The sequence below is a fragment of the Ambystoma mexicanum genome, chromosome 10 (genome assembly GCF_040938575.1).
Source record: "Ambystoma mexicanum isolate Mex_15411 chromosome 10, UKY_AmexF1_1, whole genome shotgun sequence".
Classification (NCBI taxonomy): Eukaryota; Metazoa; Chordata; class Amphibia; order Caudata; family Ambystomatidae; genus Ambystoma; species Ambystoma mexicanum.
Genome location: NC_090932.1, coordinates 1,578,973,251 through 1,578,988,140, shown reverse-complemented (window position 1 = coordinate 1,578,988,140; position 14,890 = coordinate 1,578,973,251). Strand labels below are relative to the sequence as shown.

General features: G+C 45.2%; 1 protein-coding gene across 7 annotated transcripts in view; it reads left to right on the top strand.

Annotated features, from left to right (window-relative positions):
• Window positions 1-14,890, top strand: part of LOC138492618 (solute carrier family 2, facilitated glucose transporter member 11-like) — a 326,496-nt gene that overhangs the window by 60,901 nt on the left and 250,705 nt on the right. The window contains exon 1 of one of the 7 annotated variants that reach the window (XM_069619916.1): window positions 2,540-2,778. The exons of the other annotated variants lie outside the window; for them this stretch is intronic. The gene's annotated coding sequence lies outside the window, so the exon portion shown is untranslated. Of the gene's footprint in view, window positions 1-2,539; window positions 2,779-14,890 lie in introns of those variants that run through there. 7 annotated transcript variants of the gene reach the window in all.

Genomic DNA, 14,890 nt, shown 5'->3' with positions numbered 1-14,890 from the left:
CTAGAAGAGGTACAAAACAAGTGCATGCAGTTTTGTGAGTGGTTGGTGACATTAGATGGGGAATCCACAATTAGGAGTGGTATGTAGCATTCAATGAGGGCATCCCGTGTTGGGACTGGTTGGTGACATTAGATGGGGGAATACTCTATTAGGACTGGTATGTAGCATTCACTGAGCGAGCCAGTGTCGGGAGTGGCCGGTGGCATTAGATGGGGAAATCCACAATTAGGAGTGGTATGCATCCTTCAAAGAGGGCAGACAGTGTCAGGAGTACTCGGTGACATTATAATGGGGAATCCTCTATTAGGATTGTAATTCAGGATTCAATGAGGGCAGCCAGTGTCAGGAGTGGTCAGTGACATTAGATGGGGAATTCACATTTGGATGTGGTATGTAGCATTCAATGAAGACAGCCTGTGTTGGGAGGGGTCGATGACATTAGATGGGGAATCCATTAGGAGTGGTACAAAATGAGCACATGCGGTTTTGTGAGTGGTATTTGGTGACATTAGATGTGAAATGCACTATTAGGAGTGGTATGCATCCTTCAAAGAGGGCAGCCAGTATTCAGACTGGTCAGTGACATTATATGGGGAAATTCACTGTTAGGAGTGGTATGTAACATTCAATGAGGGCATTTAGTGTCAGGAGTGTTTGGTGACAAAAGATGGGGAATTCAGTATTAGGAGTGGCATGTAGCATTCAATGAGTGTAGCCAGTGTTGGGAGTGGTCGGGGACTTTAAATGTTGGAATCCACTATTAGGAGTGGCATGTAACATTCATTGAGGGAATCCAGTGTCAGGAGTGGGCAATGACATTATGTGGGGGAATCCTCTAATAGGAGTGGCTTATAGCATTCAATGAGGGAAGCCAGTCTTGGGAGTGGTTGAAGACATTAGATAGGGGAATTCACTATTAGGAGTTGTATGTAGCGTTTAGGGAGGGCATCTCGTTTTGTGAGTGGTTGGTGACAATAGATGGGGGAATCCACTATTAGGAATGGCAAAATCCTTCTACCTCCACCCACCATAGCCCCACTGTCTCTACTTCCACCCACCCTACCCCTTCTCTATAACCCCACCCAACCCCCCTCTGCCCCATCTACCCACCTCACTCTAGCCCTCCCATTAAACTATCCCGAAAACCCACCCACTCCACCCGACTCTCTACACCCACCCCACCCTCTACACCCACCCATTACTCCACTATCTCTACCCCCACCCCCTCTACCCATTCCCACCCTACCTCCACTCTGTCCATCCCCACCTTCCCACCCTACCTCCACTCTCTACAAACCTCCCCCCTGTCTACCACCACCTACCCACCCTACTTCTTATGCTTCCTTTCAGACTCTCACTTTATTTCTTCCCCTCAACCTTTCTCACTCATATTTCCTCTTTCTCATCATACATGGCACCCTCTCTCAATCTTTTCCTCCATTACTCTATTCTCACATGCTCCATTGAAACGTTGCACTCTCCTCCTTGCACCCGGGTGCCTATAAATGCAAATTGTAAATAACAGCAGCAAACGCAAAACTATTTACTTTGTCAATGCGTGTTTGTCATTGTGGCCGCCATTGTTGATCTCATACATGCGCGCAGTGCAGAGTTCATTACTGAGTCACTGCATTCAGTGGTGAAAGAAACGAGAACTTGGTTGTTCTCTTGTTTTGATTCCTCTTACAATATAATAAAAGGCCAGGTGTATGTTTGTCTGATGCAGTCATGCACAGTAGAGACTGCCTGCTTTGCCTCTTGTCACCGCTAGAGGTAGCTGTTGCCTTAGTATATCTTGTGATCCTACTGTGTGAATGGAAACCTACTGTATCTTCTGTATCTCACTGATAACGTCCTGCGACAATGAAAATATTACAATAACAAAATATATACATTTTACAAAAAACAGAAATTCATATTTCTCTGACAAAATAAATTACTTTTCTCCCCATACAGTGGGCTTTCTGTAAATACATGCATTTTCAGCATATCACTCCTCCACGATGCCTCTGAAGAGAATTTTAACACATGTAGATGCAGAAAACGTTAAACACCGGAGAAACGAAGCTCAACATATACGTTGGACAAATATGACTGAGCAACAATGGGCAAGTCGACGTGAAAACAATACTGGAGGCAAACAAAATAATAGGGCCAATATGACAGCTTGGGAAACAGCTCTCCAACGGGACATCAACGATCACATTCTGCAGCCCGTAGAATGAATGTTACAGATGCAGGAAGTCCTTGAAAGCGAAAACAAGCATGAACCTAACAAAAATGTGTGCACCAACATCACTAATCAAGAAAACGCTGCTCAACGGAAATTTAACAAAAACAATAATGGGAACCTTCCACCGAGCACAACTTTAGCCCGTGTACGCTGGCTTTTGCACAAGTGATCGATAAATCATTGATCCCATGTCTACCCCCTCTGTTTCGAGAATTGGTCCCTGGGAAGTTTTTAGGCAATCCTGTGGATGATATGATATGATAGGTTCTATATAACGCGCTTAATACCCAGAGGTTTTCTAAGCGCGGACCTGGGGATCGACCTGTGTTGCCTCGTGTCATCTTGCTTCCTAGGCAAGCACGTTGCCCCTGAGGGCTGTCCTTATTTGTCATTCACTAACCACACAGACACATAACATCACCTGCCCTTTTACAGCTTCTGTCATTCCTGAAACTATAATTCCACATTGTCACCTGACAGGGTGAGAGAAAGTGACAGATTTGTTCAATGGTGACGTACATGTGCCTTTGGAAAATATCCATCGGGTGAGTTATACTGCACACTGCTGTCGGGGCATCTTTATGACTTATTAACACATGTTCAGGATATTGCTGCCTGCCTGGTAATGATACACAACTAGTGAGGGCATAAGAGCAGGGGTCAACTGGGCACCAAAGGAGGCCGCAAATTCTTTTCAAAGTGGCGCCATATTACACTGTACAAGAGGAAGTAGCAAGTGCAGCACCTCTAAGGAGGATTTAGGAAACAAGCCTCATTATGAGAATGGCGCCATACTATGAGTTGTGCTCGCGGGTCTCGCTCTGCCCGCCAGGTCCGACCTGGCGTGCAGTGCGGGAACCCGCAAGCACATCTCGTGGATACACCGGCACCGTTAACAACGGTGCCGGTGCATCCAAGCTCCCCATTCCCATTCAGCCCTATGGGGCCGAATAGGGAAGGGGAGTCCCTTATTGCCCGCACCTGCGAATGGGCAAGTACCGGGCCCGCCGAACTCGGTATGACCCGGTAATTGCCCATTTGCGGGTGCCTGTAAAATCACGGGTTTGGCGACAGCTGTGCCTTTGTTACAGACACGGCTGCTGCCAAACCCATAATGAGGCATTATCTCCGGAGAAAAGCACATTTGTCCATGTGTAGGAATTACAAGTAGGGTATGCAGTTTTTTTAAAGACAATGGGCCTCATTACACGGTTAGGGTTAACGGTCACCGGTAATGTTAACGGTGACCGTTAACCCTTGCCGCCTGATTACGAGGTCCTTTTGCGGGTTGGTACTTTAACGCCTGCTTTTTAGCAGGCGTTAAAAATCAACCCGCAAAGGGACCAGGGTGCTAATTACGGTACCGCAATTTGCGGTACCGTAATTAGCACCTTCCCCATTCCCATTATGCACTCTGGGGCAAAAATGGGAATGGGGAAGGGCAATGGGGGAAGGGGGAATTACCGCCCCGCCAACCTTGGAATAGGACGGTAATTCCCCTTTCCTCCAAGGCGGTGCCAGTATTTTACCGGCATGGACCAAGGTGCTAATAGCACCTTGGTCCACCGCCTACCGTGTAATGAGGCCCAATGTTTTGCCACAGTACTTTAACGACCATTTTTTTCTGTGCATTTTTGATGTGAATGCAGAGGGTGTTTGGGTGAGGCACTATGGTATTGGTAATGGGGCAAGGCTAGGTGAATAGGTGAGGTGGGAGGGGCAGGTGGGGCAATTGAGAATGCAGTAGTAGAAACACATGGAATCAAAATTCGCATAACATGACAAAATCCTAACATATGCGTCATATTTTAACGGTGAGGAAAAACATACTGGAAACTTTTATAACAAATTATTTAATCCAAAAGGTGGAAGGCGATGAGACGAGAGGCAAGGTCGATACTCAGTGACTGGATTAGACAGTGTTGGGGTCATTACAAGTTTGGTGGTATCCCACGGGTAAATCCGACAGGATACCACCAAACTGCATTACTGTTACCGGCACTCAGTCTGGCGGTATTACCACCAGATTATGAGTGCCGGCAACAGTTGTAAATTGCTTTTCTATGGAGTAGGATGGGAGTAAGAGTACTACCATTTGAATGTTAGGAGCCAAGTTTTAGGTTTTCTACAGAATGAAGAATGGGTTGGGTCATTGGCTAGTGGGAGGGTATTCCAGTATGTTGCCACTACTACAGGTAAGCTGCGTCTCCCGGCTTTATTTCCTTTCAATTTGGGCACAGTGAGGAGATGGCCTGTGGAGGCGCGTGTGGGTTTAGTTGTTTGGGCTGGTGTGAGCAGGTTGGTGAAGTATTTGCGGGCCGTATTGGTGAGGCACTTATGGGTGATTGCCATGGTTTTTAATCTAATTATGTTCTGGATCGGCAGCCAGTGTGCTTTGATTCTCGTTTCAGAGATGTACTCTCTCCTAGGGATATTTAAGGCAGCTCGATGGGCGTTATTTTGGGTGACCTGAAGTTGTTTAATGCTACTGGTCGAGGATATTCTAGTAGTCGAGTTTGGACAGGATGAGGGCTCTAGCTAGAGTTTTGCAACTGTCGAGTGAGAGGTAAAGTCTACATGTGTTGATGAGCTGGGCCGTATAGCCTGCTGATGAGATAGTTGCGCTGACTTGTCTCAATAGGGTTAGTGAGGAGTCCAGGTACGCGGCAAAGGGCTTAACCTCTTTCGAGACGGTGATAGTGTTCCTGTCTATTGTGAAGGTTTTGTATTTTGGATCAAGTTTTTTGAGACACGTTTGGGTGCCAACCAGTAGTAACTCAGTTTTCTCATCGTTTAGACAAAGTTCATGTTGAGCCATCCACGTTTGGATCATCTGATAGATATTATTGAGTTTGGTGGAGTCTTTATCGTAGTCTCCTGAGAGGTGCAGTAGGATCTGCGTGTCATCTGTGTAATGTGCCAGTAATACTCTAATATCGATGGTAATGCTGGCGATTTATGCCAGTAAGGAGCCTTACTTGCCTCCAGCTCCTAACTGGAGGTAAATCAGATGCCCCATCAGCACACTTGTAGTTGGCTGGTGTGGTAACCTGCCGGTAAACGTTATTACCTGCACGTTATTACCGCACTGGTCAACTTAGAATGAGGACAAGTAAGAAGAGCAGAAAAGAAGACAGTATCAACCTTAGTTTGCTGATGTAGCACTTAAGGATGCCCTCAAATGCAAAAAGGGATGGGAGCTCACAGGGGAGCTGGAGAAGGTGTCCAAGTGAAATTACTAATATTTGGTTATGAAGAGTGTTTGCAGGTGTGGTTTGTTTGTGTGCGTGAAGGTAGTTCCTAAGTGCCAGCTGGTCCTGGCCTTCAAAGTGACATCACAGAAACCCTATCCGAGCTTAACTCTGCCCAGATTTACAGTAGCTGACAACAGAAAACGATGATGATGGGCTTGAGTAAGCATTATATAACTGTATAATATTTAATCCACGAAAGAAAGTGAACAATGACTGAAAGTTAAGCAGTGTGTCTTCCAGGGCAAGTAGTATCTGTCTGGCTTGCTAAACTTGTGAATGCGAACTACTGGAGTGCCTTAAAAGAGAGCCTGTTCTTTGTGGGGCGGGGATAGAAGTCTTCTTGCTGCAAACTTCAGACACTGCAGGAGCAGAACGATAGACTTTAGGCCCTGCATCTATGATTAGGTGAACAAGGACCCCACTTTTGGTTCCTACACCATAAATGTACAGTCACATTGGTCCGACCTCAATTTTTGCCTTTTAAGGAAAGTACAAAGATTTACTTTGTATCAAGGGGGCTTCAAGATACAGCCACTTAGTATGTGTATAGGTACCCATAATCAAGGACCGGATGGTTTAGGCCGAACCTTGAATGTTATCAGGTCAAATCCAGACCAGGCTAATCTACTGCCCATTCCATCCAATGGCCAGAAATCCTGAAAAAACACATCCCACAGCACTGTGCAGTAGTACACAGTTCTTATTTCTGCCTATCAAAACTCAAGCATGTGGTGCTTGTTCTTTCGCTAACAACGAGAATGGCCTGCAGATGCCTCATTGGTGTTTAGCTGATGATGGAGTGTTTTATTTTGGATTTGCCACACACATGGCCTCATTGGCTGGTGCAGAATTAATGTGCTGGTATTAACGTATACTAGCACATTTCCACACTGACCAACTACAAGTTTGCTGGTAAGGTGCCTGCTGACTTACCTCCAGCTAAGAGCTACATTTCATGATTAGTTTTAGTGATAGTGATTAATCCATTTATTGAAGGACAGTCCAGTAGCTACTGACAGTGCTGAGCACCTGTTCCAAAGAGACCGGGCTTCATTACAAGTTTTCCGGTACCGTGGCGGAAAATCCGCCAGGATACCAGCAAACTGAAATACTGATACTGGCACTCGGTCCAGCAGTATTACAGCCGGATTCAGAGTGCATACAAATTGTTTGGTCGCTCATTAAAGAAGCTTCTCTGACCAGCAACTTAAATATACCTGAAAACTAAAAGTAAATGCTGTACGAGTAGGTTATGTATTTCTCACCATCTGCATCGTTGAATCTGGAAGTTACTTAAGCAACACTAAAGAGGGATGGATCATAAACCATATGCAAAACAGGCTCGGTCAAAGCACGCCTCTCCCGCCCTCAATGAGAGCATTGCTGCAGAGCCTAAGTCCTGCTCCCATGTCAGGGAGTTCCAACTCCCTCAAGGCAGAGCACATTATCGCCTTAACTAGCAACCCAGCCCATAGTTGCTAGGCGGCACCAGCCTTTCCCCGGATTAATTCTTGGGAATTACCTCTAATGCCAGGACACACACCATTACAAGCGTCCTTGTTGCTAGGCTCGCGCCATGAAACTGTATACAAGTGTATCCTGCTGGCTGGGGGACATCATCTAAACTGGGACACATCTTTCCTGTCCTGGGCTTCCATTTTATAAAACAAATGGATTCTGCCAGGTGCAGCCATATAGAACTTCATTTGAACAAATTGTGCTTAAGCACCTGACATCAAAGATTTGTAAAATGAAAGGACAAGACTGGACCCTGGTGCTCATGTGACACTGAGGTTCATTTTAAGTAGGGCTGAAATCGTAAAGATTGGATTTTTAATAGTGCCTTTTTTAACAGCCATACTCGTTACATCAATAGTGCAATATTTACCTAATGCAGTATTTTGTAAATGGCACGTGGTAAATACTGCATGAATATGATGTTTCTTAATCTATATGGATACATTTGTGAAAGTGTGTGTGTATGTTCTGGTTTGGCTCCAGCCACATAACAGTTGGTGGGCTGACATTTTGGCCGACGTTCTGCATACCAGTCTGCGGTGTACTGGCGATAGTGAAATTTGATCAACCCCACCCATTCGCCTTGCAAAGGGCGGGTTCCGGCTCTGTGCTATCAGTATAAGTGGTCTCGGGAAAATGTCGACTTTACAATGGTTGGCTCAAGCCCCATAACAGTTGGTGGGCTGAAATTTTGGGTGAGGTCGGCATACCTTTCGGGGGTGTACGGACGATAGTGAAATCTGACCAACCCCACCCATTCACCCTACAGAGAGCGGGGGCCGGCCCTATTCTATCAGTATAGGCAATTTTGGAAGATTGACAATTTTTCTATTTTTCAAAAATAGTATGTTATGACACAAGGCTTTTGCAGAGCCCCACGTGTGTCAGATACAGACCCGTGCAACGCTGGGTGGTACCGCTAGTACTGTCCTAATTCTAACTCCACCTAAAAGCTGGTAGACATTTTTCTTGCTCTTGGCATAACAAATTCTTTTGTCCGGTAAAGCAGGAATCTGCAATGTTTGGCTATCCAGATGCTGTGTACTGCGACTCCCATGAGCCCTAGCCAGCCTAGTCAATGATGAGGGATCATGGGAACTGTAGCCCAAGAGATCTTAAGAGCGGTACGGTTCTGACCCCTGCTATAAAGGAAGGTGTGCAATAGCACAATCCCTTCACAAAGGCCAAAATGATGCAGGGTAGCAGCCAATGAGCATCCCTTTAAATGTAACCAATATAAGTCTGAGATGAGAGAAACTGGAAATTCTGCATGCAGTTTTAAACAAGGATTGGCAATGTCAACAGTTTTGGCTTTTGTGTAGGCATGGGAAAAGCATTTTTCAGGGACTGCCATAGTCGTATTAACTAGCCATTGATGGTAGCAGTTACAGCTGAAAAATGGTGGGAGGAGATGGGCATATAATAGCAGTTCCTGGCAAACGCATAACACAAGAGAAAATCGTTGGCTTTGCTAATGCGTGTTTTTATCAGAACTTCAGTGGAGGACATGCATAGTGCTTATAAACTGAGTGGCTGACAGCAGACCGTGTTAAGAGATTGTTATTACACAAGTGTGCATTTACAGCACCAATTAATTTGTTAACTCTCAGAAGACTGCTTTGAAGAAAACACAAGTGGGGCTCATGTCCTATAATCACGTAACAAAAACAAATGACGTAACAGCCTTGCGTAAGGATGTTGCACCATTCATTCACGTTACGGCTCATTTTCAATCATTTGTATGGCGGAGAGGAGGGGCGGAATGCCTCTTGCGTTTCCGCTGCCTCCCTTACTCTCTACCACACCAATGCTCCAGCATTTGCGCCAGATTAAATGTTCATGCCAGCGCAAATGATGGAGATCCCAATGGGTCCGCCAGCTCTAAGCACCAGCACAAACCAGGCGAACCCCATAGGAATCCATTTTACACACTGCCCGACGTGGGAGTATGTCGGGCAGTGTTTAATTTTAATTGTGAACACTGCTTACCATGCATAAACCCTGCCCGACGTGATTTAAGTGCAATTATGAGCACTGCTGCGGTGCTCACAATTAAAAGTAGCAGGCATTGTTTACTCTATTTGCATGGCGGAGTGCAAAAATCGGCATACATCTATGCAAATGATGAAACTTTGATGGAGGAGACAATGTAGCAGGTCGCCAGCGTCAAATTATGGAAAGGAATAACATGATCTCCAGGCAGGCATCTCTAGCACAAAGTTTGATGGTAAGGTTTGATAAAGGTAGTTCAAAGAAAATCCAGGAGGATTTGTTTCGGGCACGGAGGGGCAGGAAGTGGGTGGCAATGGCCATAGGGATTAGGATGGCCATGGGCAGTCAATGGGTGTGTAAATAACCAAACCACACCCATAAGCTTTGTGTGCCTCCTGATATGCCATTTCTCCCTAGCTGGACTCTAATGCAATCGTTTCGGCTTATAGGTGGTGCTGAAGCGCCACCTAATAACTAAAGCTAAAAATAATGAATGCCTAGTACATTTTCTGGCCTCACGGCAGCAAAGTCATAACTTATTTGGAACCATCAGATTAACACATACGGTAATACTAATTACCACACGCAGCACTGCTGATAGGAATTTCACAAAGCACTAAGCAGCCAGTCACGGACCGCCCTATAGGGCACCGCTCACCATGCTAGTGTGGGGCAGTTTTTTGGGCCAAAGTTGGCAAGTTTACAGAGTTTCTCTACTATACAGACACTACAGAGTTTCTGCACTGTGCAGACACTCGTTTTTGCCATCTGTGGCATGTAACTTGTTACTGATCACATTTTCTTTACAATGCACTGTTTGCAACATAGTTCATCTGAAATGCCTGTTTAGGGAACACTTAGAGTGCCTTGAAATGGAGCCAGCTTTTAACATTTTAATATTGTTGTCCAGGCCTATTTATGTCCAAGTTCAACCCTGCATGCGGTAGCCAGTTCCTTTTACCTCGAGTCACAATTTGTGTTACGTTTGATCGATAGCACAACTAGGCAAGGAACGCCTCAAGAGCACACGGACAATAGGGTGCAGCAGGCCCTGCAGTACGAGGGATAAACTCATTTTCCATCCGAAATTAATTGAATCCAGTCATTTGTAACAGCAGCTGCAATGTCCATGGCAAGGCGCAAACGTGATTTATTACACAAGTGTGTGTGTGTGTTGTCATTGGGGGTACGTACTCCAGACCCTACAGGTGGGGTGGTGAAGGGGCAGGGGGCTATGCAGCATAATCCAGGAGGCACCGCCAGGGGTTCCCCACCTCCCTGTTTCCACACTGAAACCCCCTGGCCCACTGGCTGGACTTGGGACAGTCCACACTCCCCCTCTTGCAATTGGCTATCAGATAGTGCAAGTCTGTGCGCAGTCACCCATTACAGAGGACGCTGACTCATCAAGCCTAGGACTATAATGGCAAACCGAACAGAACTAGAGCTGGGAGAGCATCCAGAATATCGACTCTTAGATGTTTTAAGTAGTTAGGGGAGGTCCTGGAGTGTTTCAGTAGCTGGGCAATTGGCACTCTAAGCAAGCTCAAAGCTTTCCTGTAAAAATTGGAGCCTGATTAGCGCCAGACGATGATTTCATCGGTGGGAGCTTCAAGTTCAGCCATCTGAAATGGTAGGTCTCATTCCATGGGGGTATGCAGTCATCTGGGTGGTTTGTGGTATGTGACATTCCCTGGGAGGCATTTGAATAGGGAGGTTCAATTGGACATTCAGCGATTAGGAGTGGTAAGCCGCCGTGAAGGAGGGCATCCAGCGCTGGGAGTGGCAGGAAACATTCAATGTATCAGGAGTGGTCTGTAGCATTCATTGAGCACATCCAGTGCCAGGAGTGGTCGGTGACATTCAATGGCGGAACCTAGTGTCAAGAGTGGTATGTAGCAGTCAATGAGGGCCTACTGAGTTGGTGACTTTAGATGGTGAATCTAGTGTCAGGAGTGGTATATATTATCCTTTGTTGTGAGTATGCTGTGACATTAGAAACCACTATCTAGAGGTGTCCAGTGAAAAGGTCGCCCCCAAAAAGGTCATTTTTACAAAAGAAAATCACAGCAAAAAGGCTGTGGTCTGACCCGGTAAAAGTGTCTCCATTATGTTGCACAAGGGGAGCAGGGGTTGCGGGGGTGTGCCCCGCTCCTCTTGAATGGCCTTATTGCTGCCATTGGTTGTGAAAACAACCTTTTTGGCAGCAAGCTTTTCATATAGAGCCTATCCAGAGAGGTATGTAGCATTCAATGAGGGCATCCAGTGTCAGGAGTGGTCCTGAAATTGATGTAAATAATTTACTGTCAGGAGTGGCATGTGGCATTCATTGAGGGCAGCCAGTGTCGAGAGTGGTCTTGAAATTGATGCGAGGAATTTACTGTCAGAAGTGGTATGTGGCATTCATTGAGGGCAGCCAGTGTCGCGAGTGGTCTTGAAATTGATTAAAAGAATTTACTGTCAGGAGTAGCATGTGGCATTCATTGAGGGCACAGAAATCCGGAAAAATCCGGAAAAAATGTCCAGAGAGCAAAACTGTGTTGCTTACAAAATGTATCAATTTCTGTTTGATCGTGATAAGTCAATTGATGACACAATAGTTTAAATACCATATTATTACATATCACAACAGCATGGGTAAACATAGCACATGGCTAAAACTAGTCCATCATCAAAACCATTCATAGTGCAGCATTCAAACCATACAACATAGTGACATTCATCCAAACAACAATAGCTAAAAATGACAAAATTGATTCACAATCGGGAGTGAGCACAATCCTCGCATCCCGTCTAGTTATTTTAATATTTTTTAGAAGTTGAAAAACATACAATAGAAATAATTAAAACAATCTATCGTAAGGGTGGATCTAGGATTGAAAATGTTGTGTAGATCACATCCCTGGGAGAAAAGCTCAACCGGTTTCGACGTAGTATGTCTATTGCACAAAATCTTCATCAGGAGATATGGAACGAAAGACTGCAAAAGAAGAGCATTACTTCATAAATATGCGGCAGTGCCCCATCTCATAAAACAGACCCAACAATTAAAATTGTATTGTGTACCCACCATGTTCCACCTTTTACAAACCATGTAAAGAAAAAGTGAAGTATTTGGGTGCTGGGAAAATCAAGCAGAATCAGGAACGCATCCCAGTCGTGGAGGCATATTAAGCCCAAACGCAGGGGTGCCTGCTCCGTGGGGTGTGCAGAAGAAGCAAAATTTAGTTGTGGACACCACGGAGAGGCTAACGAGGAGGGAGACATGTACACCAGAGCAGTTAGGGTGACTGTAAGGCCGAACGAGTGAGGCCCCAGTGGAGGTATAGGCTGGTAAATAATACACCAAACTGACCTCACACGGTGAGCCAATCACTGACACGAGTATAAACCCACAAGGGGCTGCAGCTATTCAAGAACTGAACCATAAATATTGCGCAAATGAGACCAAAAGGAGTTATACACTACAGAGAAGGAACTTGCTGAGAAGAGTAATTCAATTACCTGCCAGTGCAGGAGGACTGTACTTGATGGTACCCATCGTTGGGACATCCGATGAGATTGCCTCCAGGGCGCTGGATGCAATGAGAGAGCTCGTAACGGCTGGAAATTACCAGGATAGCTGTGGACCAAATGATAATATGAGTGTTAGCGCTAACTGTGTCCACAAAGGTGTGGCAAACAGTATTATACTGTAAGAGTTGGTAATGAAAACAAACAGAATACAGAGGCCTTCCCGTGATACAAGCCAAATGCCTCTGTAGTAGGCTCAGGGACAAATGTATGAGCGCTACAGCAACCAATGCTGCGGCCGCTGTGGTCCAGGGTATAGAGTTTCCCTTCTTCTTTCTGCTCCTGTAGTATTTCAGCCCGTGGCTGTGCAGGTTTGTCCTGCTTGTGATTCTATTGTATTCCTCTCTTTGGGAACTACTTTGCTTTTCCTTTTCCTTTGGTGATTGCGGAGTACGCCAGACGTGGGGTTGCCGTTCTGTTTTGTGTGCAGGTGCACCAAGGTGGAGTCAGACACCATTTCTTTTACTGAGGCTCAAATAGCAGAATTGATTGAGGGCCCCTCGTTCTTTGAAAATGTCCAGTTACCCACTCAGGATAATAATACTTCGGGCAATGCAGTCCTTAGACTCAAAAAGAAACAATTTTGCACGGAGATGCACGGTCATGTGTTGAAGGAATACCTTAAGTCTAGTATCATTCCACAAGGCTTACAGGTTATGATCATTCCTTGTTTATTCTTGGATGACATGGAGTATAAAGTAGCCTTTAGCCAAGTAGTGACCAAATGTAGTCGCGATCTACTAGTTCTCACTATTACCACCGCTCAAAGAGTGAGTCAGAAGATTATGGAGACTGTACTTGAGCAAGAAAAAGCATTTTTGGCCAATTCCCTTATTACTGAAGCCAAACAAAAACTTGAATTAATTGAAAAATCTTTTTTGGGGTTTAAAAATCGAACCATAGACAAGAAGACAAACAAACTTAAAAAAGACATTTCTTTGTTTAAAAAAGAAATTGTATATCCATACTTGGCGGAAGATTTTAATCCTCAAACCTTTTGGAAACAATATGGTAACCAATCGGGAGGACCCGGCAGGAGGCGGGGTGTCACTTTTTCTGATACCTCCTCCAACAGTTCAGATAATGATAATTTGACCAATCCAAATTCAGGGACTCACCCTTTTCGAGGAAGGGGCGGCCCCAGGGGCCGCCTCAACTTTCAGCAGAGCAGGGGCCCTTACAGACAGCCTCATATGAAAATACCGAATGCCCCTCCACAGGGCCAAGGACATCAGGATTTCCAAACCCGCAACCGGTCCTACAGGTGCTAAATGAGGTACTACCGATCTTTAACTTATCATCTGGGACATTGTCGGAACCAGAATTAGCCTTACTAAAACGAGGCCTGTCATTTGTCCCTACACAAATGCCTAGTGATATGCATCTCACCAGTGAGATCCAACAGTTTTTGAGAAAAGTTAGATTGAGGGTGTTCTTCACTGACAGGGAAAGTACTTGCGAAGACAACAACATCTCAGGTTTATCCAAACCATCGTCCTTTACACTGAGTTCGGCCGGTCTTCCACCAGAAGTTTTAACTTTTGAAACCATTGTGTTGAAGGAGGTAGATAAATGTTTGGTACATTCCAGAAATAACACCAGACCTAACTTAGAACTTGCGGAATTTCACGCAATTAACTCCCTCGCTCAAGATCCCACCATAGTGATAAAGGCTGCCGATAAAGGCAGATAGTCATCTGGGATGCAGAGCTTTATGACCAAGAGGCCCTTAGACTTCTCAGTATACCAGGCCACTATCAAATAATCACTAGTGACCCTTCCGTATCTTTAAAAAAGAAGATACTTGTGAGTGATAGTGGACTCCATGCTGGCTTCCTGTCTTCTAAATAACATGACTTTATTAACTTTTCAGAAGAGAGAGTCCTCTCTTTTACATCACTCCGAAAGTCTATAAGGATGCTTCCAGGCCTCCAGGCCGGCCCATTGTCTCTGGGTGTAGTTCTATTTTAGAACCAATGTCTAAATATATCGACACCTTTATTAAACCACTAGCAATGGCAACCCCCACGTTTCTTTTGGGCTCCAGGGATGTCATTAACTTGGTCGAAGCACGTCCTTTTGACGCCTCTACACAAATTTTGGTTTCCTTAGACATCGAGGCACTTTATACTAATATTCCTCAGGATAAAGCTGTCTCCAGTCTACGCACTTTGTTAGATAGACGGCCTCTCCCTGACACTGTTCCTACTGAATTTCTTACCAATTGTGCTGAACTGGTCCTGTCCAATAGCTTCTTCAAGTTTAAGCATACTTACTACCTGCAAACCAAGGGCACAGCGATGGGCTGTACTTTTGCCCC